The sequence below is a fragment of the Schistocerca serialis genome, chromosome 11 (assembly GCF_023864345.2).
Source record: "Schistocerca serialis cubense isolate TAMUIC-IGC-003099 chromosome 11, iqSchSeri2.2, whole genome shotgun sequence".
In the NCBI taxonomy this organism is placed as follows: domain Eukaryota; kingdom Metazoa; phylum Arthropoda; class Insecta; order Orthoptera; family Acrididae; genus Schistocerca; species Schistocerca serialis.
In genome coordinates, this window is record NC_064648.1 from 101,696,562 (window position 1) to 101,723,857 (window position 27,296).

Consider the following 27,296-nt stretch of genomic DNA (forward strand, 5'->3'; position numbering starts at 1 on the left):
ATCGATACTGTGCCAATCTTTCACTGTACATGCTTCGGATGTGGAGTTGGATGATCCTAATTATGAGAGAATAATTTGGGCCAGAGACGAAGAAGTTCCCACAAAGAAATAGAAGAGATTACAAGTGAACACGGATAAATAGTTTGGACAAGAAGAGAACAGAAGCTTTCGAAATGTGGTGCTACAGAAGAATGCTGAAGATTAGATGGATAGATCACATAACTAATGAGGAAGTATTGAATAGGATTGGGGAGGAGTTTGTGGCACAACTTGACTAGAGCGTTCTCGCTTCCCGAGCACGGGGTCCCGGGTTCGATTCCCGGCGGGGTCAGGGATTTTCTCTGCCTCGTGATGACTGGGTGTTGTTAGGTTAGTTAGGTTTAAGTAGTTCTAAGTTCTAGGGGACTGGTGACGATAGATGTTAAGTCCCATAGTGCTCAGAGCCATTTGAACCATTTGATCTTGACTAGAAGAAGGGATCGGTTGGTAGGGCATATTGTGAGGCATCAATGGATTACCAATTTAGTATTGCAGGGTGCGTGGAGGGTAAAAGTCGTAGAGGGAGACCAAGGGATGAATACAGTAAGCAGATTCAGAAGGATTTAGGCTGCAGTAGGTACTGGGAGATGAAGAAGCTTGCACAGGATAGATTAGCATGGAGAGCTGCATCAAACCAGTCTCAGGACTGAAGACCACAACATCAACAACAAGTGAACACATTATCAGCTAATGAAGGAACAACAAACAGGCGAAAACGTTATCTTCAAAAACAAACACTGCTGTAAACGTGACGTAGCACGTTTGTTCCAACAACAATCATGGGAAAAGAGACAAAAGCGCTTAAGCAAAGGAACAAAGATTTACAGGCTCGTGTCTACCGGTATACTGCTGAATTACATAAAATAAAACTTGTTCAAAAAGAGTTTGAGAGTTCTTTTGCTGATTGTCAACCGCAAGTGGTTATGATAGGAAAGTGTACTAATTCTTCATCTGAAGATATGGTAAGGTCTGCAAATATTCGTTCTATCTATCCATAAGTAAATTATAGTTGCCTCCCATTATCTCTGTATGTTTGGGCTAATCTTACGAGTTACTGTAGAGAGTTTGATATGGTTTATACTAATACATACATAAAAAAGTTTTGGAATAGGATTAGAGATCAACATAAACATCATTTCCGCCCTTTGTATTGCTCATGAAAACCACACATTCCATGTTGTATCACCATACAGCGAGACCTTCAGAACTGATGGTCCAGATTGCTGTACACAACGGGATCTCTAATACCCAGTAGCACGTCCTCTTGCATTGACGCATGCCTGTATTCGTCGTGGCATACTATCCACAAGTTCATCAAGGCAATGTTCGCCCAGATTGCCCCACTACTCAACGGCGATTCGGCGTAGACCCCTCAGAGTGGTTGGTGGGTCACGTCGTCCATAAACAGCCCTTTTCAATCTATCCCAGGCATGTCCGATATTGTTCATGTCTGGAGAACATGCTGGCCACTCTGGTCGAGCGATGTCGTTATCCTGAAGAAAGTCAGTCAGAAGATGTGCACGATGGGGGCGCGAATTGTCGTCCATGAAGACGAATGCCTCGCCAATATGCTACCGATACGGTTGCACAAGACGACTGCCTCGCCAGTATGCTACGATATGGTTGCACTATCGGTCGGAGGATGGCATTCACGTATCGTACAGCCGTTACGGCGCCTTCCATGACAACCAGCGGCGTACGTCGGCCCCACATAATGCCACCCCAAAACAGCAGAGAACCTTCACCTTGCTGCACTCGTCGGAAAGTATGTCTAAGGCGTTCAGCCTGACCTGGTTGCCTCCAGACTCGTCTCCGACGATTGTCTGGTTGAAGGCATGTGCGACACTCACCGGTGAAGAGAACGTGATGCCAACCCTGAGGAGTCCATTCGGCATGTTGTTGGGCCCATCTGTACCGCGCTGCATGGTGTCGTGGTTGCAAAGATGGACCTCGCCATGGACGTCTGGAGTGAATTTGCACATCATGCAGCCTATTGCGCACAGTTTGAGTGGTAACACGACGTCCTGTGGCTGCACGAAAAGCATTATTCAACATGGTGGCGTTGCTGTCAGGGTTCCTCCGACCCATAATCCCTAGGTAGCGGTCATCCACTGCAGTAGTAGCCCTTGGGAGGCCAGAGCGAGGCATGTCATCGACAGTTCCCGTCTCTCTGTATCTCCTCCATGTCCGAACAACATTGCTTTGGTTCACTCCGAGACGCCTGGACACTTCCCTTGTTGAGAGCCCTCCTTGGCTCAAAGTAACAAATGTGGACGCTACCGAACCGCGGTATTGACCGTCTAGGTACGGTTGAACTACAGACTACACGAGCCGTGTTCCTCCTTCCTTGTGGAATGACTGGAACTGATCAGCTGTCGGACCCCCTCCGTATAATAGGCGCTGCTCGTGCATGGTTGTTTACATCTTTGGAACGGTTTAGTGACATCTCTGAACAGTTAAAGGGACTGTGTCTGTGATAAAACATCCACAATCAACGTCCATGTTCAGGAGTTCTGGGAACCGGGGTGATTCAAAACTTTTTTTGATTTGTGTATATAGATAGATTCACAGGGAGGGTTTGTGTTGTAGATATTTCATGCAAATTGGCTGAACTATGAGCAATTAAACCTCTCCACCAATGTGAAAATTATGCCACTGCTGTCTAGCGATGAATGGCAGAATTCCTAGGATAATGAAGAAGGTGTGTGACACTAAAGAGAGGCTTAAGGCCCCTAGCTACCACTTCCGGAATGCGATTGAAAGCCAGCGTGGCTTTCTGAACAGGACATGGCACATATTAAGCTGATGATAGAGTGGATTGGGTGTGAAGGAGAATCGAGAAAGGCTCATACAGAATGCAGCCTGCGCTAGACTTGCACTGGATCGGGCGAATCGGAATTGGCTGCAGACTGCGCTGACTTCGATGCAGTCCGGCGGACCGCAAAGTACAGTGCTGGCCATTAGAATCGCTACACCAAGAAGAAATGCAAATGATAAACGGGTATTCATTGGACAAATATGTTATACTAGAACTGACATTTGATTACATCTTTACGCAATTTGGGTGCATAGATCCTGAGAAATAAGTACCAACAACGACCACCTCTGGCCGTAATAACGGCCTCGATACGCCTGGGCATTGAGTCAAACAGAGCTTGGATGGCGTGTACAGGTACAGCTGCCCATGCAGCTTTAACACGGTACCACAGTTCATCAAGAGTAGTGACTGGCATATTGTGACGAGCCAGTTGCTCGGTCACCATTGAGCAGACGTTTTCAATTGGTGAGAGATCTGGAGAATGTGCTGGCCAGGCAGCAGTCGAACATTTCTGTATCCAGAAAGGCCCGTACAGGATCTGCAACATGCGGTCGTGCATTATCCTGCTGAAATGTAGGGTTTCGCAGGGATCGAATGAAGGGTAGAGTCACCGGTCGTAACACATCTGAAATGTAACGTCCACTGTTCAAAGTGCCGTCAGTGTGAAGAAGAGGTGACCGAGACGTGTAACCGATGGCAGCCGATAGCATCACGCCGTGTGATACGCCAGTATGGCGATGACGAATACACGCTTCCAATGTGCGTTCACCGCGATGTCGCCAAACACGGATGCGACCATCGTGATGCTGTAAACAGTACCTGGATTCATCCGAAAACATGACATTTTGCCATTCGTGCACCCAGGTTCGAGTACACCATCGCAGGCGCTCTTGTTTGTGATGCAGAGTGAAGGGTAACCGCAGCCACGGTCTCCGAGCTGATAGCCCGTGCTGCAGCAAACGTCGTCGAACTGTTCGCGCAGATGGTTGTTGTCTTGCAAACGTCTCCATCTGTTGACTCAGGCATCGAGACGTTGCTGCACGATCCGTTACAGCCGTGCGGATAAGATGCCTGTCATCTCGAATGCTAGTGATACGAGGCCGTTGGGACCCAGCACGGCGTTCCTTATTACCCTCCTGAACCCACCGATTCTATATTCTGCTAACAGTCATTGGATCTCGACCGACGCGAGCAGCAATGTCGCGATACGATAAACCGCAATCGCGATAGGCTACAATACGACCTTTATCAAACTCGAAACCGTGATGTACGCATTTCTCCTCCTTACACGAGGCATCACAACAACATTTCACCAGGCAATGCCGGTCAATTGCTGTTGTGTCTGAGAAATCGGTTGGAAACTTTCCTCGCGTCAGCACTTCGTAGGTGTCGCCACCGGCGCCAACCTTGTGTGAATGCTCTGAAAAGCTAATCATTTGCATATCACAACATGTTGTTCCTGTTGGTTAAATTTCGCGTCTGTAGCTCGTCATCTTCGTGGTGTAGCAATGTTAATGGCCAGTAGTGTATCTCTTTTACTGGACAAGTAGTCATAGCTCTTATGTTATGCATTTTAGAGTCCATTTTTAGTATACAATCTTTTCTTGCTTTGGTCTATACTATGACCTTTGAAAATACGGAAAGCAATGAGCTTTCTGCGGAAGAGATTTGTTTCACAGTATCCAAGAAGTGTTCAGGTCTCTTGAGGTATGCATTTCAGATCCCCTGTTTACTGGACAAGTAGCTTTGAACGATCGTTTCTGTCATATCCTTGAATATGAACCATTCCTCCTGGAACATTGTATATGAAATTGGTGGTTGTCAGTTTCCTGTTGTCTGAACTCTAATCAAAACTCTGCCTATTAGCCCATACATAAAATTAGCTGTATCACGGCCAGTTTACTTCCTGGACTCGAGTAGGCCCACTGGCCCCGGATCGAATCGCCAGGCGGATTTTACGACAAGGGCAGGTGTGCTGGCCAGCCTGGATGTGGTTTTTAGGCGGTTTTCCACACCCCACTAGGTGAATACCGGGCTGGTCCACACGTCCCACCTCAGTTACACGATGTGCAGACATTTGCAACACATTCGCAGTATTCCACGATTTCCACTAGATGCAGACAGCTGGGGTACACTCACTCCATGTTGGGGGGGGAAGGGGGGTATGGGGTGGTGGCAGAAAAGGCATCCGGCCACCCCTTGAAGTTAACCGTGCCAAATCCGTCCTTATCCCTACCAACCCCTCGCTCGATGCTGGATAAAGACAGTAGCCGAAAAAGCATAAGATAAAATTAGTTGTATGCCACTTGGCCATCCCCATTGGTGTGTAGCACTATTTGTGCGAATGCTGGACGGGTTGCGAATTGTTCAAAATGGTTCAAATGGCTCTGAGCACTATGGGACTTAACTGCTACGGTCATCAGTCCCCTAGAACTTAGAACTACTTAAACCTAACTAACCTAAGGACAGCACGCAACACCCAGCCATCACGAGGCAGAGAAAATCCCTGACCCCGCCGGGAATCGAACCCGGGAACCCGGGCGTGGGAAGCGAGAACGCTACCGCACGACCACGTGATGCGGGCAAGGTTGCGAATTGTGAAGCAAAATTTTATAGAGATAAAAACTTTTAAATAAAGGCAAATTTATTTGTTTATTTAACGAATAAATAAATTAATAGTCACTAATAATAATAACACACTGTAACACGAAAAAACGAATATATTTGCAACTGTGTACAAGTGTAACATGTTTTTGTGGGGCAGTGAAGTTAAGTAGTGATGGCACCGCTCGCAGCTAGGGTGACCAGATGCAGTTGTTTAAGAAGGAGGACAAAAGCTTCAAAATGGAGGACAATGAAAGAAAAACGAGGACACATCAAACGGGTCAACTGCAGACGAGGATACCACCCGTCAGCTTTGGACAAGTCACGTGACTGCCGGGAATTACCGGTAAAACTAGTAGTTAATTGTTACTGATGGTCAGGTGGTGATTAACTGAGCAATACGAAAAAAATAAAAACATTAATTGTGGTGACAGTGTGGCGTCAATTGTTTTCTTATGTCAACAATACGGAATTGTTTACAAAGCGAAAAACGTAAGACCCTTCACTTCCCTTTATTCGACGCACCGCTACCGACATCTACTATTCAAGCAGCTGATGACGACATGTAAACTGCACTTTAACCTTCCGAATACAAATAAACAGAGCCGGCCGCGGTGGCCGTGCGGTTCTAGGCGCTGCAGTGCGGAACCGCGAGACTGCTACGGTCGCAGGTTCGAATCCTGCCTGGGGCATGGATGTGTGTGATGTCCTTAGGTTAGTTAGGTTTACGTAGTTCTAAGTTCTAGGGGACTGATGACCTAAGATGTTAAGTCCCATAGTGCTCAGAGCCATTTGAGCCATTTTTGAACAAATAAACAGAGTGACTATGAAACAATGAAATAAAACCATGAAAGTTAATCTGTCGAGTTATTTCTTACCTTTATTGCCCACTGAGACGTACGTTCCAGCTCCACATATCTTACATTCCGCTTCAAATTCATTTCTCCCTTTCTTGAAAGCAGGATATTTGCAGGAAAGGACATCAGAAAATGTACACTTTCGTGTAGGCATAGCCAAATATTTTACGTAACTCACTCGGTTAAAAATTACACTCACAAATCACACGTGCACTACAGGAAGCCAAGCCAATAAAATGGTGCAAATGGCTCTGAGCACTATGGGACTTAACTGCTGAGGTCATCAGTCCCCTAGAACTTAGAACTACGTAAACCTAACTAACCTAAGGACATCACACACATCCATGCCCGAGGCAGGATTCGAACCTGCGACCGTAGCTGTCGCGCGGTTCCGGACTGAAGCGCCTACAACCGCTCGGCCACATCGGCCGGCCCAAGCCAACACAAAGCGAAGATACGAAACGAAAATTTTAAATAATCGATATTTGCATTCGCTTATAGGTCGATCAACGACAACATCGACGATCCTTGTGCCACCTACTAACACCCACCATCGTGCGTGTTTATCACGAAGGCTGTGACAATAGTGAAAGTATTTAAGAAATTGTAATTTAACTGTATTATGCTCAACTTTGCAAAAAAGCCGGACACTGTAAAAATCCGCCCGGACCCCGGACAAAGAGCTAAAAAGGAGGACATGTCCGGATTAATCTGGACGTCTAGTCACCCTACTCGCAGCATATTTTCACAACGCCCCTACTGTGTATTCTAGAAACCGTGGTTGCGAGTGTTCGCTCCGTTTTTTTATTGTTTTTGTGTAGGCGCTGCTGAGAGCCTGTCTGCCGCCATGTTGGCCCTGAACATCCTGTGCCTGAAGCGTAGGCGCTCCTCCAGCTGGGCGCCCGCCGGGGGATCCCCGCTGTCCGGCAGCGGCAAAGGGTAAGTACCTCGCAGGCCTGCCAACACTCGCACAGCGCAGCTGAACGGAGTCACTCTACCGGCAGACTAAGTCTGAGCCGTGTGTAGGTCTGCTGTGCGTTCTCGCGCATGGCTTCACTGTTCGTTACAAACGATTACTTCACTGCGTAACCCAATTTCTAACATGACTGTTGTTCTTCTTCCCCATCGATGGATCTTCACATCGCCTGCAATCTGATGTCACAGTTATGTTGCCCACTTTTTTTCCCAATAGCCCCAAAATCTTAGCCAACACACTGTCCTTCTCTGTACAGTAGCACTTACACACATCCTCAATTATTTTTTTGATATAAAAAAATGGTTCAAATGGCTCTGAGTACTATGGAACTTAACATCTGTCATCAGTCCCCTAGAACTTAGAACTACTTAAACCTAACTAACCTAAGGACATCACACACATCCATGCCCGAGGCAGAATTCGAACCTGCGACCGTAGCGGTCACGCGGTTCCATACTGAAGCGCCTAGAAACGCACGGCTATACCGGCCGGCTTTTTTTAAATATATTCCAATCTGTCTTCCCCTACAGTTTACATCTACTGCTCCCTCTAGTCTTAACACGTGTCCTGTCACCCTGTCCCTTTTTCCCTGTCAGTGTTTCCTACGTATTATTCTTCTCGCTGATTCTGTGGAGAATATTATTCCTGATCAGTCCGTCTAATTTCCAACAACCTGGTTTTCCCACAGTCCATGTTTCATTTCAAGACAATACTGTGCTCCTGACGTACGTTCTCGTAAATGTCTTCCTCAAATTAAAGCCAACATAAATACCAATACACTTCCTTTTTCACCATTTTAAGCTGAAAGGTGGTTGAAGTGAGTGGACTTTTGTGATATGAATAATGATGTGCCTTTTCCTTAAATATTTACATTTGTGTGATTTTCTTAGAAGCTTTTTCGTGAGGGTATACCTAGAACACAGAGTGAATTTAGGAATTCTGTAGGCAGATTTACACTTCTGTCACGATTCACCACTCTATCAGTGGATTTAAATAATTTCCCCCTTGTGCTGTATTCTGTATTCGATTATTTGTTTGTTGAACCACATCGATTTTTGTTGCTAAAATTGCTCATTCACACACACAATTTATTCAGTCCTTCTCCATAAATGGATACACTTTTTCGATAGTTGTTCCTTTGTCATTATTTTGTTGCATAACTCATAGCTTAAGAGGATTTTGCCGGAATCTGGACCAATATGGTATGTGCAGTCTTCAGGTTGTGTTTTACAAAATTAAAGAACATTCTAGTGTACTGTAGAACATTCGTTGATATGCCAGAATATTTGTGAGGGAAAAAAACAAAAAAAAGTTTTGCATCACCTCTGTTCCGAGAGTTGCGGAACCTGTACCGAAAATCGGAATAGAGAGGAACATAAACTTCATTTCGCCAGCCGCGGTGGTCTCGCGGTTCTAGGCGCGCAGTCCGGAACCGTGCGACTGCTACGGTCGCAGGTTCGAATCCTGCCTCGGGCATGGATGTGTGTGATGTCCTTAGGTTAGTTAGGTTTAAGTAGTTCTAAGTTCTAGGGGCCTGATGACCACAGCAGTTGAGTCCCATAGTGCTCAGAGCCATTTTTTAAACTTGATTTCCGCCCTTTTTACTGCTCATGAAAACCACACATTGCATGTTGTACCACCATACAGCGAGACCTTCAGAGGTAGTGGTCTAGATTGCTGTAAACATCGCTACCTCTAATACCCAGCGGCAGACCCGGGTTCGATTACCGACCTTGCTACAAAATTTTCTTCGCTTCTTCAGTCTGTATGGGGCCTACATGATGGTTCAAATGGATGTAAGCACTTTGGGGCTTAACATCTTCGAGGTCATCAGTCCCCTAGACTTAGAACTACGTAAACCTAACTAACCTAAGGACATCACACACATCCATGCCCGAGGTAGGATTCGAATCTGCGACCGTAGCAGCGGCGTGATTGGGATTGAGGCGCCTAGAACCGCTCGGCCTCGATGAATTCACATCTGTATGAGACTAGTAAAGTCTCAGAAATTGTGTCATTTAATATGAATGAGTTAATGTGTCAAATAACTGACATTAAGCAAGTAACCGACAAAAAGTTTGAAACTATTTTAAACTTTTTGGAAGTCTAGATCTACATCCATATTCCGCAATCCATCTGACGGTGTGTGGCGGAGGGTACCCTGAGTACCTCTATAGGTTCTCCCTTCTATTCCAGTCTCGTATTGTTCGTACAAAGAAAGATTGTCGGTATGCCTCTGTGTGGGCTCTAATCTCTCTGATTTCATCCTCATCGTCTCTTCGCGAGATGTACGTAGGAGGGAACAATATACTGCTTGACTCCTCGGTGACTTCAATAATAGCCCGTACCGAGCTACTGAGCGTCTCTTTTGCAGAGTCTTCCACTGGAGTTGATGTAGCATCTCCGTAACGCTTTCGCGATTACTAAATGATCCTGTAACGAAGCGTGCTGCTCTCCGTTGGATCTTCTCTATCTGGTACGGATCCCACACTGCTGAGCATTATTCAAGCAGTGGGCGAACAAGTGTACTGTAACCTACTTCCTTTGTTTCGGACTGCATTTTCTTAGGATTCTTTCAATGAATCTCAGTCTGGCATCTGGTTTACCGACGATTAATTTTATATGGTCATTCCATTTTAAATCACTCCTAATGCGTACTCCCAGATAATTTATGGAATTAACTGCTTCCAGTTGCTGACGTGCTATATTGTAGCTCAATGATAAAGGATCTTTGTTTCTATGTATTCGCAGCACATTACACTTGTCTACATTGAGATTCAATTGCCATTACCTGCACCATGCGCCAATTCGCTGCAGATCCCCCTGCATTTCAGTATAATTTTCTATTGTTACAACCTCTCGATATACCACAGCATCATCCGCAAAAAGCCTCAGTGAAGGGATGTCATCCACAAGGTCATTTATGTATATTGTGAATAGCAACGGTCCTACGACACTCCCCTGCGGCACACCTGAAATCACTCTTACTTCGGAAGATTTCTCTCCATTGAGAGTGACATGCTGCTTTCTGTCATCTAGGAACTCTTCAATCCAATCACACGGTTGGTCTGATAGTCCATACGCTCATACTTTGTTCATTAACCGACTGTGCGGAACTGTATCGAACGACTTGCGGAAGTCAAGAAACACGGCATCTACCTGTGAACCGGTGTCTATGGCCCTCTGAGTCTCGTGGACGAATAGCGCGAGTTGGGTTTCACACGACCGTCTTTTTCGAAACCCGTGCTGATTCCTACAGAGTAGATTTCTAGTCTCCAAGAAAGTCATTATACTCGAACACGTGTTCCAAAGTTCTACGACTGATCGACGTTAGAGATATAGGTCTATAGTTCTGCACATCTGTTAGACGTCCCTTATTGAAAACGGGGATGACCTGTGCCCTTTTCCAATCTTTTGGAACGCTACGCTCTTCTAGAGACCTACGGTACACCGCTGCAAGAAGTATCAAGCACTGGATTAGTATGTTATGAGTAATTTTCGCTTGGTTTCAAGCAAACGCTGTTCCTCGCGTATCTGAGTGTTTATGATGTCGTATTTGCTGAACTGTGTCTCGTAAAGACAGTGGCGGATACATACGCCTCCCCCCCTCCCGCCACAAAGCGGGGCCGCCCCCATGGCCACCCGCGCCGCCCCCGCCAGTCAGCCCGCATGTTATTCGTTCCTTTCTTTCGTCAGTCGACGACTCAATCGACTTATCGAGTAGTCGTACTTTCCTATGTAGCACTCGCGTCCGCGTGATCGTATTTTATACATTTCTGCCTGGCACATAGACAGCTAACACATACCTACGAGAAAAGTCGCAGCCGTTCTAGTGATCCCGATACGTTATTCTGTCTGGTATTAGTTCGAGAAAAGTCGCGAATATTCTATTGGTTTCTTGTACAGAGAACGCTCGATACGTAGTGTTTTAAATACGGACTATTCGCTGAATAGGAAGCTAGTTTATACACTACTAGCCATTAAAATTGCTACACCAATAAGAAATGCAGATGATAAATGGGTATTCATTGGACAAATATATTATACCAGAACTGACATGTGATTACATTTGCACGCAATTTAGGTGCACAGATCCTGAGAAATCAGTACCCAGAACAACCACCTCTGGCCGTAATAACGGCCTTGATACTCCTGGGCATTGAGTCAAACAGAGCTCGGATGTCGTGTACAGGTTCAGCTGCCCAAGCGGCTTCAACACGATAGCACAGTTCATCAAGAGTAGTGACTGGCGTATTGTGACGAGCCAGTTGCTCGGCCACCAATGACCAGACGTTTTCAGTTTGTGAGAGATCTGGAGAATGTGCTGGCCACGGCAGCAGTCGAACATTTTCTGTATGCAGAAAGACCCGTACAGGACCTGCAACATGCGGTAGTGCAGTATCCTGCTGAAATATAGGGTTTCGTAGGGATCGAGTGAAGGGTAGAGCCACGGGTCGTAACACATCTGAAATGTAACGTCCACTGTTCAGAGAGCCGTCAGTGCGAACAAGAGGTGACAGAGACGTGTAACCAATGGCACCCCATACCATCGCATCGGGTGATACGCCAGTATGGCGATGACGAATACACGCTTCCAATGTGCGTTCACCGCGATGTCGCCAAACACGGATGCGACAATCGTGATGCTGTAAACAGAACCTGGATTCATCCGAAAAAATGACGTTTTGCCATTCGTGCACCCAGGTTCGTCATCGAGTACACCATCGCAGGCGCTCCTGTCTGTGATGCAGCGTCGAGGGTAACCGCAGCCACTGTCTCCGAGTTGATAGTCCGTGCTGCTGCAAACGTTTTAGAGCTGTTCGTGCAGATGGTTGTTGTCTTGCAAACGTCCCCATCTGTTGACTCAGGGATCAAGACGTGGCTGCACGATCCGTTACAGCCGTGCGGATAAGATGCCTGTCATCTCGACTGCTAGTGATGCGAGGCCGTTGGGATCCAGCACGGCGTTCCGTATTACCCTCCTGAACCCACCGATTCCATATTCTGCTAACAGTCATTGGATCTCGACCAACGCGAGCAGCAATGTCGCGATACGATAAACCGCAATCACCATAGACTACGATCCGACCTCTATCAAAGTCGGAAACGTGATTGTACGCATTTTTCCTCCACACACGAGGCATCACAACAACGTTTCACCAGGCAACGCCGGTCAACTGCTGTTTGTGTATGAGAAATGGGTTGGGAACTTTCCTCATTTCAGCATGTTGTAGGTGTCGCCACCGGCGGCAACCTTGTGCGAATGGTCTGAAAAGGTAATCATTTGGATATCATAGCATCTTCTTTCTGTCGGTTAAATTTCGCGTCTGTAGCACGTCATCTTCGTGGTGTAGCAATTTTAATGGCCAGTAGTGTACTTAAACCTAAATAACCTAAGGACATCACACACATCCATGCCCGAGGCAGGATTCGAACCTGCGACCTTAGCGGTCACACGGTTCCAGGCTGAAGCGCCTAGAGCCGCTCGGCCACACCGGCCGGCTAGGTGCTCTTGAGTGCAACCGCTAAGCTGGTCTGTGCTGCGGAAGCAGGCATGGGGCATGTAGAGGGAGGCTGGCTTTTATTCTGTCTAGAGCGGCGATTTCGTGAGAGTTATGTCACAGCGCCCACACACACACACAGAGTCGCAGTACGTGCGACCCTGGCACGCAGCCCAGGAATGCCGGCAGGGCTGGCTTTATTTCCTAGCCACGTAGCGCAGTCTGCCCAGAACAAGGTCCACCAAGGCCGCGGTGCTTAGTGACTCGGCCGGCTCCGCCCTGTCCAAATACTGACGGCGGCAACTGCTTTTCATTTCATTACCCAGTCTTCACACCACAGCCAACTCATGCGGCACCCGCCTCCCCTCCCAAAATCTCTTTTACATCACAACTGCGAAGCTGACCAAAAGCTGCGAATCGTATTCGTAAGGCCTCCATGAATTCGAAACACAAAGTGATGCCTTACACGGCTCGCTCGATAAGTAATACCTACAATTTCTTCTACAGCCATTAAAATGCACTGAAGATCCAAAGAAACTGGTACACCTGCCTCTAACATCGTGTAGGACCCCCGCGAGCACGGTTCAAAAAAATGGTTCAAATGGCTCTGAGCACTATGGGACTCAACATCTATGGTCATCAGTCCCACAGAACTTAGAACTACTTAAACCTAACTAACCTAAGAACATCACACAACACGCAGTCATCACGAGGCAGAGAAAATCCCTGACCCCGCCGGGAATCGAACCCGGGAACGCTACCGCACGACCACGAGCTGCGGACTAATGTCTGAAGCAGTGCTGGAGGGAACTGACACCATGAATCCTGCAGGCCTGTCCACAAATCCGTAACAGTACGAGGGGGTGGAGATCACTTCTGAACAGCACAATTGCGAGGTATCCCAGATATATGCTCAATAATGTTCATGTTTGGGAAGTTTGGTGGCCAGTGGGAGAGTTTATACTCAGAAGAGTGTTGCTGGATCCACTCTGCAGCAATTCCAGACGTTTGTGGAGTGTAGCATTGTCCTGCTGGAATTGTCCAAGTCCGTCTGAATGCACGATGGACATGAATGGATGCAGGTGATCAGGCAGGATGCTTGCGTACGAGTCACTTGTCAGAGTCGTATCTAGACGTATCAGGGGTCCCATATCACTCCACCTGCACACGTACCACGCCATTACTGGACTTCCACTTGCTTGAACAGTCCCCTGCTCACATGTCCGCCCCTGGTAGCTGACTGGTGTGTCAATCCTAAGGGCCCGCGTTCTATTCCCGGCTGGGTCGGAGATTTTCTCCGCTCAGAGACTGGGTCTTGTGTTGTACTAATCATCATCGTTTCATCCCAATCGACTCGCAAGTCGCCGAAGTGGCGTGAAATCGAAAGACTTGCACCCCGCGAACGGTCTACCCGACGGACGGCCGCAGTCACACTACATTTACGGATTTGTGAGGTTGTCTCCATACCCGTATACACGTGCATCCACTCAATACAATTTGAAATGAGACTCGTGCGACCAGACGTTTCCAGTCATGAACAGCGCAATGTCGCTGTTGATAGGCCCAGGCTAGGCATAAAGCTCTGTGTCGCGCAGTCATCAAGGGTACATGAGTGGGCCTTCGGCTGCGAAAGTCCAAATCGATGGCCGCGCGGGGTAGCCGCGCGGTGTAGGGCGCCTTGCCACGGTTCGCGCGGCTCGCCCTGGCCGAGGTTCGAGTCGGGCATGTGTTTGTGTGTGTGTTTGTGTTTTGTCCTGAGCGTAAGTTTAAGTTAGAGTAAGTAGTGTGTAAGCCTAGAGACCGATGACCTCAGCAGTTTGGGCCCATGAGAACTTACCACCACCACTCCACATCGCTAATGTTTCCTTGAATGGTTCACACGCTAACGTTTGTGTACGGGCCAGCATTAACATCTGCAGCTATTTTCGCAATGGTTGCACTGGTATCCCGTTGAACGACCGCCTTCATTCGCCGTTGGTATCGTTCTTGCTGTATCTTTTTCCGGCCGCAGCGATGTCTATGATTTGATGTTTTACCGGATTCCTAATATTCACGGTACACTCGTGAAATCTTCGTACGAGAAAATGCTGACTTCAACGCTACCTCGGAGATGCTGTGTCCCGTCGCTCGTGCGCCGACTGTAACACCACGTTCAAACTCACTTAAGTCTTGATAACCTGCCATTGTAGCAGCGGTAACCATTCTAACAACTGCGCCAGACACTTGCTGTCTTATATAGGCATTGCCGACAACAGAGCCATAATCCGGCCGGTGTGGCCGTGCGGTTCTAGGCGCTACAGTCTGGAACCGAGCGACTGATACGGTCGCAGGTTCGAATCCTGCCCCGGGCATGGATGTGTGTGATGTCCTTAGGTTAGTTAGGTTTAACTAGTTCTAAGTTCTAGGCGACTGATGACCTCAGAAGTTAAGTCGCGTACTGCTCAGAGCCATTTTATTCTGCCTGTTTACGGATCTCTGTATTTCAATTCGCATGCCTATACGAGTTTCTTCGGCACTTCAGTGTACGAGGATCACTCCAAAAGAAATGCACACTATCTATATTTTTTTAATCGATCTTTTATTCTTCATGTTTGAAAGTTTTACACTGAGTAGATACATCCTTTAGGAACAACATTTTGATTTCTCCACATAATTTCCATCCCTCTCAACTGCCATCTCGGAACCAGCGCCTGTGTACCCGCACGGTAAAATTCTGGACCAACCTGTTGGAGTCACTGTTTGGCAGCGTGCACAAGGGAGTCGTCATCTTCAAACCTTGTTCCACGAAGAGAATCTTTCAGTTTCCCAAAGAGATGATACTCACATGGAGCCAGGTCAGGACTGTAAGGCGAGTGTTTCAGTGTTGTCCGTCCGAGTTTTGTGATCGCTTCCTCGGTTTTTCGAGTGACATGTGGCCGTGCATTGTCGTGCAACAGCAAAACATTCTGCTTTTGGCGATGTTGTCGAACACGACTCAGTCGAGCTCGAAGTTTCTTCAGTGTCGTCACATATGCATCAGAATTTATGGTGGTTCCACTTGGCGTGATGTCCACAAGCAAGAGTCCTTCGGAATCGAAAAACACCGTAGCCATAACTTTTCCAGCAGAAGGTTTTTTTTTTTTTTTTTTTTTTTTTTCCTTGAGTGAATTTGCATGATGCCACTCCATTTATTTCCTCTTCGTGTCTGGTGAAAAATGATGGAGCCATGTTTCATTACCTGTCACAATTCTTCCAAGAAATTCATCTCCACCATTCTCGTACTGTTCAAAAAGTTCGCTGCATACCGTTTTTCTTGTTTCTTTGTGAGACAGTGTCAACATCCTGGGAACCCACCTGGCACAAACCTTTTTTTTTTTACGGCAACGCTTTCAGTATTCTGCAAACACTTCCCTCTCCTATCCCAACGTAGCGTGACAATTCGTTCAGTGTGATGCGTCTGTCAGCAGTCACCAGTTCGTTAACTCTCTGCACATTGTCTGGAGTGTGTGCAGTACGAGGCCTGCCGCTGCGAGGACAATCCTCAATGTTGCCGTGCCCGCTTTCATCGCGTAACCTGCTCGTCCACCGACTAACTGTGCCGGCCGCGGTGGCCGTGCGGTTCTAGGCGCGCAGTCCGGAACCGTGCGACTGCTACGGTCGCAGGTTCGAATCCTGCCTCGGGCATGGATGTGTGTGATGTCCTTAGGTTAGTTAGGTTTACGTAGTTCTAAGTTCTAGGGGACTGATGACCACAGCAGTTGAGTCCCATAGTGCTCAGAGCCATTTGAACCATTTGAACCGACTAACTGTACTGCGATCGACAGCAGCATCTCCGTACACCTTTTTCAACTTCCTGTGGATGTTTCCCACTGTCTCGTTTTCACAGCACAGGAATTCAATGACAGCACGTCGCTTCTGACGAACGTCAAGTGTAGCAGCCATCTTGAAGACATGCTCTGACGGCCCCACTCACGGGAACAAAAAAATGGTTCAAATGACTCTGAGCACTATGGGACTCAACATCTGAGGTCATCAGTCCCCTAGAACTTAGAACTACTTAAACCTAACTAACCTACGGACATCACACACATCCATGCCCGAGGCAGGATTCGAAACCTGCGACCGTAGCAGTCACGCGGTTCCAGACTGCAGCGCCTAGAACCGCACGGCCACTTCGGCTCACGGGAACAGGTTGAAAACAAGCGGGAAGCATGTATCTACACACTGTAAAACTTTCACACATGCAGAATGAAAACTATATGTTTACAAAAATAGTGTGCATTTCTTTTGGAGTGACCCTCGTATATTGTGTGAACTACAGTTTTTCGTGGCATTACTGAGGCTTCACACCACACGTAATTCATCCCAGACCTCCCTTCACACCTCGCTCTTTTTCATCACAACTGCAAAGCCGGCCAAAAGCTGCAAATCGTGTTCGTAAGCTCTCCGTGAACTCGAAACACAAACTGATGCTTCTAGACGGCTCGCTCAAGTCTTTTTCTTAGTTTCGTGGCGGTGGCAGACTACACTTCAGAGTTGATCGTCGCAGAGGACGCAGATCGAACAGTTGCAGACGACCGTCGCCACGACTTTCACTAGTTGAGACTGCGTTTTTGAACCTTTTCTTCGCAGGAGAGGTGGTGTGGCGCCACTAGATGCATTGCCATATTGAAACGTCCCCTTAGAAAAATTAATGAATTACTGTGCTGAGAAGCCTCTTACGTTATTTGATTTTCAAACAGCTGAGCAGAACTGAACGTACTCAGACATTTCGCTCTTCACCTATTCTGCTCATCACTAAACTGACACACAATATTTTTAGCGCAACGCAATGTGACTTTCAATAACCCTGACTAACAATAACCTATACCTTTCACGAATCACTTACCTCACATAAATCTTCGTTACTCGAACTACTGCAGTACAGCGAGCGCCACTACTGCCAGCTAAATAAAAGATTCAAACTACTGAAGGCACTAACTACTGATAGGCATAGTTAGCAAATGAAAGATTTTGATAGAGAACAAACAATGTATTTACCTTAATAGTGTTCAATATATATATATATATATACAGGGTGTTTCAAAAATGACCGGTATATTTGAAATGGCAATAAAAACTAAACGAGCAGCGATAGAAATACACCGTTTGTTGCAATATGCTTGGGACAACAGTACATTTTCAGGCGGACAAACTTTCGAAATTACAGTAGTTACAATTTTCAACAACAGATGGCGCTGCAAGTGACGTGAAAGATATAGACGACAACGCAGTGGGTGCGCCATTCTGTACGTCGTCTTTCTGCTGTAAGCGTGTGCTGTTCACAACGTGCAAGTGTGCTGTGGACAACATGGTTTATTCCTTAGAACAGAGGATTTTTCTGGTGTTGGAATTCCACCGCCTACAACACAGTGTTGTTGCAACAAGACGAAGTTTTCAACGGAGGTTTAATGTAACCAAAGGACCGAAAAGCGATAAATAAAGGATCTGTTTGAAAAATTTCAACGGACTGGGAACGTGACGGATGAACGTGCTGGGAAGGTAGGGCGACTGCATACGGCAACCACAGAGGGCAACGCGCAGCTAGTGCAGCAGGTGATCCGACAGCGGCCTCGGGTTTCCGTTCGCCGTGTTGCAGCTGCGGTCCAAATGACGCCAACGTCCACCTATCGTCTCATGCGCCGGAGTTTACACCTCTATCCATCCCATGTGGGCAGCATTTGATTTCCTGACGAAGCTTATTTTTACCTGGACGGCTTCGTCAATAAACAGAACTGGCGCATATGGGGAACCGAAAGCCCCATGTTGCAGTCCCATCGTCCCTGCATCCTCAAAAAGTACTGGTCTGGGCCGCCATTTCTTCCAAAGGAATCATTGGCCCATTTTTCAGATCCGAAACGATTACTGCATCACGCTATCTGGACATTCTTCGTGAATTTGTGGCGGTACAAAATGCCTTAGACGACACTGCAAACACCTCGTGGTTTATGCAAGATGGTGCCCGGCCACATCGCACGGCCGACGTCTTTAATTTCCTGAATGAATATTTCGATGATCGTGTGATTGCTTTGGGCTATCCGAAACATACAGGAGGCGGCGTGGATTGGCCTCCCTATTCGCCAGACATGAACCCCTGTGACTTCTTTCTGTGGGGACACTTGAAAGACCAGGTTGTTGTTGTTGTTGTTGTTGTGGTCTTCAGTCCTGATACTGGTTTGATGCAGCTCTCCATGCTACTCTATCCTGTGCAAGCTTTTTCATCTCCCAGTACCTACTGCAACCTACATCCTTCTGAATCTGCTTAGTGTATTCATCTCTTGGTCTCCCCCTACGATTTTTACCCTCCACGCTGCCCTCCAATGCTAAATTGGTGATCCCTTGATGCCTCAGAACATGTCCTACCAACCGATCCCTTCTTCTGGTCAAGTTGTGCCACAAACTTCTCTTCTCGCCAATCCTATTCAATACTTCCTCATTAGTTATGTGATCTACCCATCTAATCTTCAGCATTCTTCTGTAGCACCACATTTCGAAAGCTTCTATTCTCTTCTTGTCCAAACTATTTATCGTCCATGTTTCACTTGCATACATGGCTACACTCCATACGAATACTTTCAGAAATGACTTCCTGACACTTAAATCAATACTGGATGTTAACAAATTTCTTTTCTTCAGAAACGCTTTCCTTGCCATTGCCAGCCTACATTTTATATCCTCTCTACTTTGACCATCATCAGTTATTTTGCTCCCCAAATAGCAAAACTCCTTTACTACTTTAAGTGCCTCATTTCCTAATCTAATTCCCTCAGCATCACCCGCATTAATTCGACTACATTCCATTATCCTTGTTTTGCTTTTGTTGATGTTCATCTTATATCCTCCTTTCAAGACACTGTCCATTCCATTCAACTGCTCTTCCAAGTCCTTTGCTGTCTCTGACAGAATTACAATGTCATCGGCGAACCTCAAAGTTTTTATTTCTTCTCCATGAATTTTAATACCTACTCCGAATTTTTCTTTTGTTTCCTTTACTGCTTGCTCAATATACAGATTGAACAACATCGGGGAGAGGCTACAACCCTGTCTTACTCCCTTCCCAACCACTGCTTCCCTTTCATGTCCCTCGACTCTTATAACTGCCATCTGGTTTCTGTACAAATTGTAAATAGCCTTTCGCTCCCTGTATTTTACCCCTGCCACCTTTAGAATTTGAAAGAGAGTATTCCAGTCAACATTGTCAAAAGCTTTCTCTAAGTCTACAAATGCTAGAAACGTAGGTTTGCCTTACCTTAATCTTTCTTCTAAGATAAGTCGTAAGGTCAGTATTGCCTCACGTGTTCCAGTGTTTCTACGGAATCCAAACTGATCTTCCCCGAGGTTGGCTTCTACTAGTTTTTCCATTCGTCTGTAAAGAATTCGTGTTAGTATTTTGCAGCTGTGACTTATTAAGCTGATAGTTCGGTAATTTTCACATCTGTCAACACCTGCTTTCTTTGGGATTGGAATTATTATATTCTTCTTGAAGTCTGAGGGTATTTCACCTGTTTCATACACCTCGCTCACCAGATGGTAGAGTTTTGTCAGGACTGGCTCTCCCAAGGCCGTCAGTAGTTCCAATGGAATATTGTCTACTCCGGGGGCCTTGTTTCGACTCAGGTCTTTCAGTGCTCTGTCAAACTCTTCACGCAGTATCGTATCTCCCATTTCATCTTCATCTACATCCTCTTCCATTTCCATAATATTGTCCTCAAGTACATCGCCCTTGTATAGACCCTCTATATACTCCTTCCACCTTTCTGCTTTCCCTTCTTTGCTTAGAACTGGGTTTCCATCTGAGCTCTTAATATTCATACAAGTCGTTCTCTTATCTCCAAAGGTCTCTTTAATTTTCCTGTAAGCGGTATCTATCTTACCCCTAGTGAGATAGGCCTCTACATCCTTACATTTGTCCTCTAGCCATCCCTGCTTAGCCATTTTGCACTTCCTGTCGATCTCATTTTTGAGACGTTTGTATTCCTTTTTGCCTGTTTCACTTACTGCATTTTTATATTTTCTCCTTTCATCAATTAAATTCAATATTTCTTCTGTTACCCAAGGATTTCTATTAGCCCTCGTCTTTTTACCTACTTGATCCTCTGCTGCCTTCACTACTTCATCCCTCAAATCTACCCATTCTTCTTCTACTGTATTTATTTCCCCCATTCCTGTCAATTGCTCCCTTATGCTCTCCCTGAATCTCTGTACAACCTCTGGTTCTTTTAGTTTATCCAGGTCCCATCTCCTTAAATTTCCACCTTTTTGCAGTTTCTTCAGTTTTAATCTACAGGTCATAACCAATAGATTGTGGTCAGAGTCCACATCTGCCCCTGGAAATGTCTTACAATTTAAAACCTGGTTCCTAAATCTCTGTCTTACCATTATATAATCTATCTGATACCTTTTAGTATCTCCAGGGTTCTTCCATGTATATAATCTTCTTTCATGATTCTTAAACCAAGTGTTAGTGATGATTATGTTGTGCTCTGTGCAAAATTCTACCAGGCGGCTTCCTCTTTCATTTCTGTCCCCCAATCCATATTCACCTACTATGTTTCCTTCTCTCCCTTTTCCTACACTCGAATTCCAGTCACCCATGACTATTAAATTTTCGTCTCCCTTCACAATCTGAATAATTTCTTTTATTTCATCATACATTTCTTCAATTTCTTCGTCATCTGCAGAGCTAGTTGGCATATAAACTTGTACTACTGTAGTAGGCGTGGGCTTCGTATCTATCTTGGCCACAATAATGCGTTCACTATGCTGTTTGTAGTAGCTTACCCGCATTCCTATTTTCCTATTCATTATTAAACCTACTCCTGCATTACCCCTATTTGATTTTGTGTTTATAACCCTGTAGTCACCTGACCAGAAGTCTTGTTCCCCCTGCCACCGAACTTCACTAATTCCCACTATATCTAACTTCAACCTATCCATTTCCATTTTTAAATTTTCTAACCTACCTGCCCGATTAAGGGATCTGACATTCCACGCTCCGATCCGTAGAATGCCAGTTTTCTTTCTCCTGATAACGACATCCTCTTGAGTAGTCCCCGCCCGGAGATCCGAATGGGGGACTATTTTACCTCCGGAATATTTTACCCAAGAGGACGCCATCATCATGTAATCATACAGTAAAGCTGCATGCCCTCGGGAAAAATTACGGCTGTAGTTTCCCCTTGCTTTCAGCCGTTCGCAGTACCAGCACAGCAAGGCCGTTTTGGTTATTGTTACAAGGCCAGATCAGTCAATCATCCAGACTGTTGCCCTTGCAACTACTGAAAAGGCTGCTGCCCCTCTTCAGGAACCACACGTTTGTCTGGCCTCTCAACAGATACCCCTCCGTTGTGGTTGCACCTACGGTACGGCTATCTGTATCGCTGAGGCACGCAAGCCTCCCCACCAACGGCAAGGTCCATGGTTCATGGGGGGGGAAAAGACCAGGTGTACCGCCAGAATCCAGAAACAATTGAACAGCTGAAGCAGTACATCTCATCTGCATGTGAAGCCATTCCGCCAGACACGTTGTCGAAGGTTTCGGGTAATTTCATTCAGAGACTACGCCATATTATTGCTACGCATGGTGGATATGTGGAAAATATCGTACTATAGAGTTTCCCAGACCGCAGCGCCATCTGTTGTTGACAATTGTAACTACTGTAATTTCGAAAGTTTGTCTGCCTGAAAATGTACTGTTGTCCCAAGCATATTGCAACAAACGGTGTATTTCTATCGCTGCTCGTTTAGTTTGTATTGCCGTTTCAAATATACCGGTCATTTTTGAAACACCCTGTATATATATATATATATATATATATCTGTCCATGATATCCAATATTACAAATTTCCTTTTCCTGTCGGACACACGTCCATATCGTCCGCTCTCAAAACTCCGCCTCTCCACATCCACCACTGCTGGCGGCTCACCTCCAACTGCGCAACGCTACGCGCTGTTCACAGCCAGCTGCCCAACACTACAATAGCGAATATTCCAACAATGAGTCCAACCAGCCACAGACTGCACACAGCACAGTCAGTGATTTTCGTACAGAGCGATACGTGGCGTTACCAATATAAAAACCTAAACAGCCTACTTACAGTATTGTATCTGGTTCGAAGTGATGAACCCATATTTATCGGCTGTTCCGATCTTCGACAAAAAATTTGCGACAGTAGCCTCGTAACGCGCAAGCAATTCCGGACACGCTACGGTCGCAGGTTCGAATCCTGCCTCGGGTATGTATGTGTGTGACGTTCTTAGGTTAGTTACCTTTAAGTAGTTCTAAGTTCTAGGGGACTGACGACTTCAGATGTTGAGTCCCATAGTGCTCAGAGCCATTTGAACCATTTTTTTTAAACACTTTCGTCCGCCAGTTCGAGTACTCAAAGGTGTTTGCCCGTTGGGTTCCTTGCTCCCTAAACAGAACACCGCAAAAAGCAACGAAGGACGATTTGTCCGGAGCTCAAATGGTTCAAATGGCTCTGAGCACTATGGGACTTAACATCTGAAGTCGTCAGTCCCTGTAATGACACATTCCGACGCAGAGACATACAATACCTTAAAGGCTGCGCTAAAGATTAAATTGAGAGGGATGTACAATATAATCTCTGTAATATTAATATTGGATTCTCTTCTGTTGCATACTCCAAGAAGGAGTTAAGATACACTTTCGATTGTTACCTCGTAGGGGATGGACGTAATTTTTGATGTGTACGGAAAGGCAGCCATCTTGTTAGTATTTATGATTTGTGCGACGAGCAGAGCAAGTCTTATTGTGTTGTGAATAAAAAATAGTGAGAAATATTTAAATGTGACGAGAATTATTTAAAGCGACGTAGCATTGTATTCCTTGGTTTCCACCGTCTTCGTGAAGTAAACCGATGCCGATTTAGGAAGATACACACGGTCAACAAAGAGGAGAACGTCCATGGCGACTAATGAATTAATATTGTGGCAGAAGGACTAATTCTACGTCTAAGGTGAGAACTCTGATTAAATCGACAATGACGTAGAATTCAAAAATGTAATTAATCGGATAGTAAATTGTATTACTGGCAAATTTCACGCAGCACGGAATTTGTCCGCATTCAAGTCGGTCAATAAAGTCTGTCGAAAAGCCTATCAAAAATTCTAAAGTCGCAGTTCCATATCCATAATTTTTTCTCTTTTCAAAAAATCAATAAATTTAATTTTACTTATTTATTTCGCCACATCCCCTGGAGTTTAGAACTACTTAAACCTAACTAACCTAAGGACATCACACACATCCATGTCCGAGGCAGGATTCAAACCTGCGACCGTAGCAGTCGCGCGGTTCCGGACTGAATCGCGTAGAACCGCTCGGCCACAACGGCCAGCTAAAGGGTTTCACCTCTAGCAACACAGAGGGCGGCTGTGCAAGAAGTGTTTGATTGTGAACCGTCGATCACCTCGAATGAGAGTGTCCGCACGTACCAACGCTGCAGGAGCTGCGTGCGGCCAGCCGGCGCGCGAGAGAAGGGACGGGTCTGCGCGACCTCGTTGCGATGACGGCAGACGCCTCGCCCAACGACTCACCGTGCTTTTGTTCACTGCCAGGTCTCCGTAGACGTCCTGCAAGTGCCTATGCGACGCTCTGTTGTTCCGCCAAAAGCAACTCAGTGACGGCGCTCTGTCCGGACCGCGGCTCCGTTACAGACGCCATTTGGAAGGCCACGTATAGCGCGCCGTCTCCTATGAGAACTTCACGGAACTGTAAGACCTGGAGCAGGAATATTCCATGATGTCTCTCACCACACTCCACACTCTTTCAACCTGTACTGGCCGGGAAGAAAAACTACTTGCATTAGTTTTGCATTACTAACTGAACGGCCTCGCTTCTGCCACGTTGACACTTACAACGAGGTCCCCAGGGGCGGGATCCAGTTTCGGAAACCATGTATACAGTGGTATGGGTTAGGATCCCAAGTATCACCCCACGCAGCCGTTCACCCTCGTGGGCTCTCGTCTGCGAGTAATATATGAAAAAAAGAGTTGCGTTATTTTGAGTGATTTTCTAGAGCCTTAGAATAGACAGTGATACTAAAAGAGGGGTCGTAGCGGAGTTCTTAGCATGCGAACATGACGTGCAAAATGTTACGCTTTCGAATCTGGTCAGGTGGTCCCAAAACTTTTTATTTTTAAACTGTTATGAAAAAGACTTTATCATTATTTTTACTCTTTTAACTTGTTGACATGTAATTTTTACATTTATCATCCTTCGTTACATCTCTTTAATCATAGTATTAATTTTTTCATTTGCTCTTACCCTTTGTTCCTGAAATTCTATTACCATCTGAAATTTTTGTGCATATCGGTGTATTTAACTAACCCAATATTTCAGCGTTTCATCTATCGGAAAAATGCCTAAAAATAAGTTTATGTTAAATGTGCATTGTTGTCAAAAATGTATTTTTTGTGAAGTATAAGATGTGCATTTTTTGGAGGGTAATCATCATACAAACATTTACTATGGACAAGAAAACGCAGTTGATGAGTTAAAAGAAAGAAGGAATTATAAATAAATGCGAAGGATGGGGAATAGGAAGAGTATGCAGGAAGTATGCAGTAACATGGACGAAAATATGATTACATGGTATGAGTAAAATGACGTGACAAGAGGTTAAATTTTTTTTAAAAAATCGCGTTTCAATCAATCAGTTGGGCAAAAATAAAGAAAGCCGCTTCGATAAATATTAAAAAATTTAAAAAAAATTAGAGTCCTGATGACAAAAACGGAACACATAACCTTCCGCCCAGCGTCCTTAGGGGCTACAACGTCTGTAATACTCTGAAGTGCCAAAGAAACTGGTATAGGCATGCGTATTGAAATACAGGGATATGTAAACAGGGAGAATACGGCAACGCGTTTTGAACATGGGGTTATAGTCGGCGGAAGAGCGACGGGACACAACCTCCGCTAGGTAGGCATCAAGTAGGCATTTTGTCGTACAACCATCTGACGAGTGTACCGTGAAGATCAGGAATTCGGTAAAACATCAGTCTCCGGCATTGATGCGCGGCCCGAAAAAGATCCTGCAAGAATGGGACCGACGACGACAAAAGAGAATCGTTGAACGTGACAGAAGTGCAATCCTTCCGCAGATTGCTGCAGATATCAAATCTGGGTCATGAACAAGTGTCAGTGTACAAACCATCCAACAAAACATCATCGATGTTGGCTTTCGGAGCCGAAGGCCGACTGCTGTACCCTCAGTGACTGTACGGCACAAAGCTTTACGCCTCTCCTGGGTCCGTCGACACCGACATTGGACTGTTGTTGATTGGAAACATGTTGCCTGGTCGGACGAGTCTCGTTTCAAATTCTATCGAGTGAATGAATGTGTAGAGGTATGGAGACAGCCTCATGAATCCGTGGGCATTTCATGTGAGCGGGGCGCTGTTCAAGCTGGTGGAGGCTCTTTAATGGTGTGTGGCGTGTGCACTTGGAGTGATGTGGGACCCCTGATACGTGTAGATACACTCCTGGAAATGGAAAAAAAAACACATTGACACCGGTGTGTCAGACCCACCATACTTGCTCCGGACACTGCGAGAGGGCTGTACAAGCAATGATCACACGCACGGCACAGCGGACACACCAGGAACCGCGGTGTTGGCCGTCGAATGGCGCTAGCTGCGCAGCATTTGTGCACCGCCGCCGTCAGTGTCAGCCAGTTTGCCATGGCATACGGAGCTCCATCGCAGTCTTTAACACTGGTAGCATGCCGCGACAGCGTGGACGTGAACCGTATGTGCAGTTGACGGACTTTGAGCGAGGGCGTATAGTGGGCATGCGGGAGGCCGGGTGGACGGTACCGCCGAATTGCTCAACACGTGGGGCGTGAGGTCTCCACAGTACATCGATGTTGTCGCCAGTGGTCGGCGGAAGGTGCACGTGCCCGTCGACCTGGGACCGGACCGCAGCGACGCACGGATGCACGCCAAGACCGTAGGATCCTACGCAGTGCCGTAGGGGACCGCACCGCCACTTCCCAGCAAATTAGGGACACTGTTGCTCCTGGCGTATCGGCGAGGACCATTCGCAACCGTCTCCATGAAGCTGGGCTACGGTCCCGCACACCGTTAGGCCGTCTTCCGCTCACGCCCCAACATCGTGCAGCCCGCCTCCAGTGGTGTCGCGACAGGCGTGAATGGAGGGACGAATGGAGACGTGTCGTCTTCAGCGATGAGAGTCGCTTCTGCCTTGGTGCCAATGATGGTCGTATGCGTGTTTGGCGCCGTGCAGGTGAGCGCCACAATCAGGACTGCATACGACCGAGGCACACAGGGCCAACACCCGGCATCATGGTGTGGGGAGCGATCTCCTACACTGGCCGTACACCACTGGTGATCGTCGAGGGGACACTGAATAGTGCACGGTACATCCAAACCGTCATCGAACCCATCGTTCTACCATTCCTAGACCGGCAAGGGAACTTGCTGTTCCAACAGGACAATGCAC

At 46.4% G+C, this 27,296-nt stretch overlaps 1 long non-coding RNA gene across 1 annotated transcript in view; it reads left to right on the forward strand.

The window, feature by feature from the left end:
• The window catches only part of LOC126426419 (uncharacterized), a 148,692-nt gene that overhangs the window by 40,111 nt on the left and 81,285 nt on the right, over positions 1–27,296 (forward strand). The window contains exon 2 of the long non-coding RNA XR_007576383.1: positions 7,140–7,257. This is a non-coding gene — a long non-coding RNA (uncharacterized LOC126426419). The remainder of the gene's footprint in view (positions 1–7,139; positions 7,258–27,296) is intronic.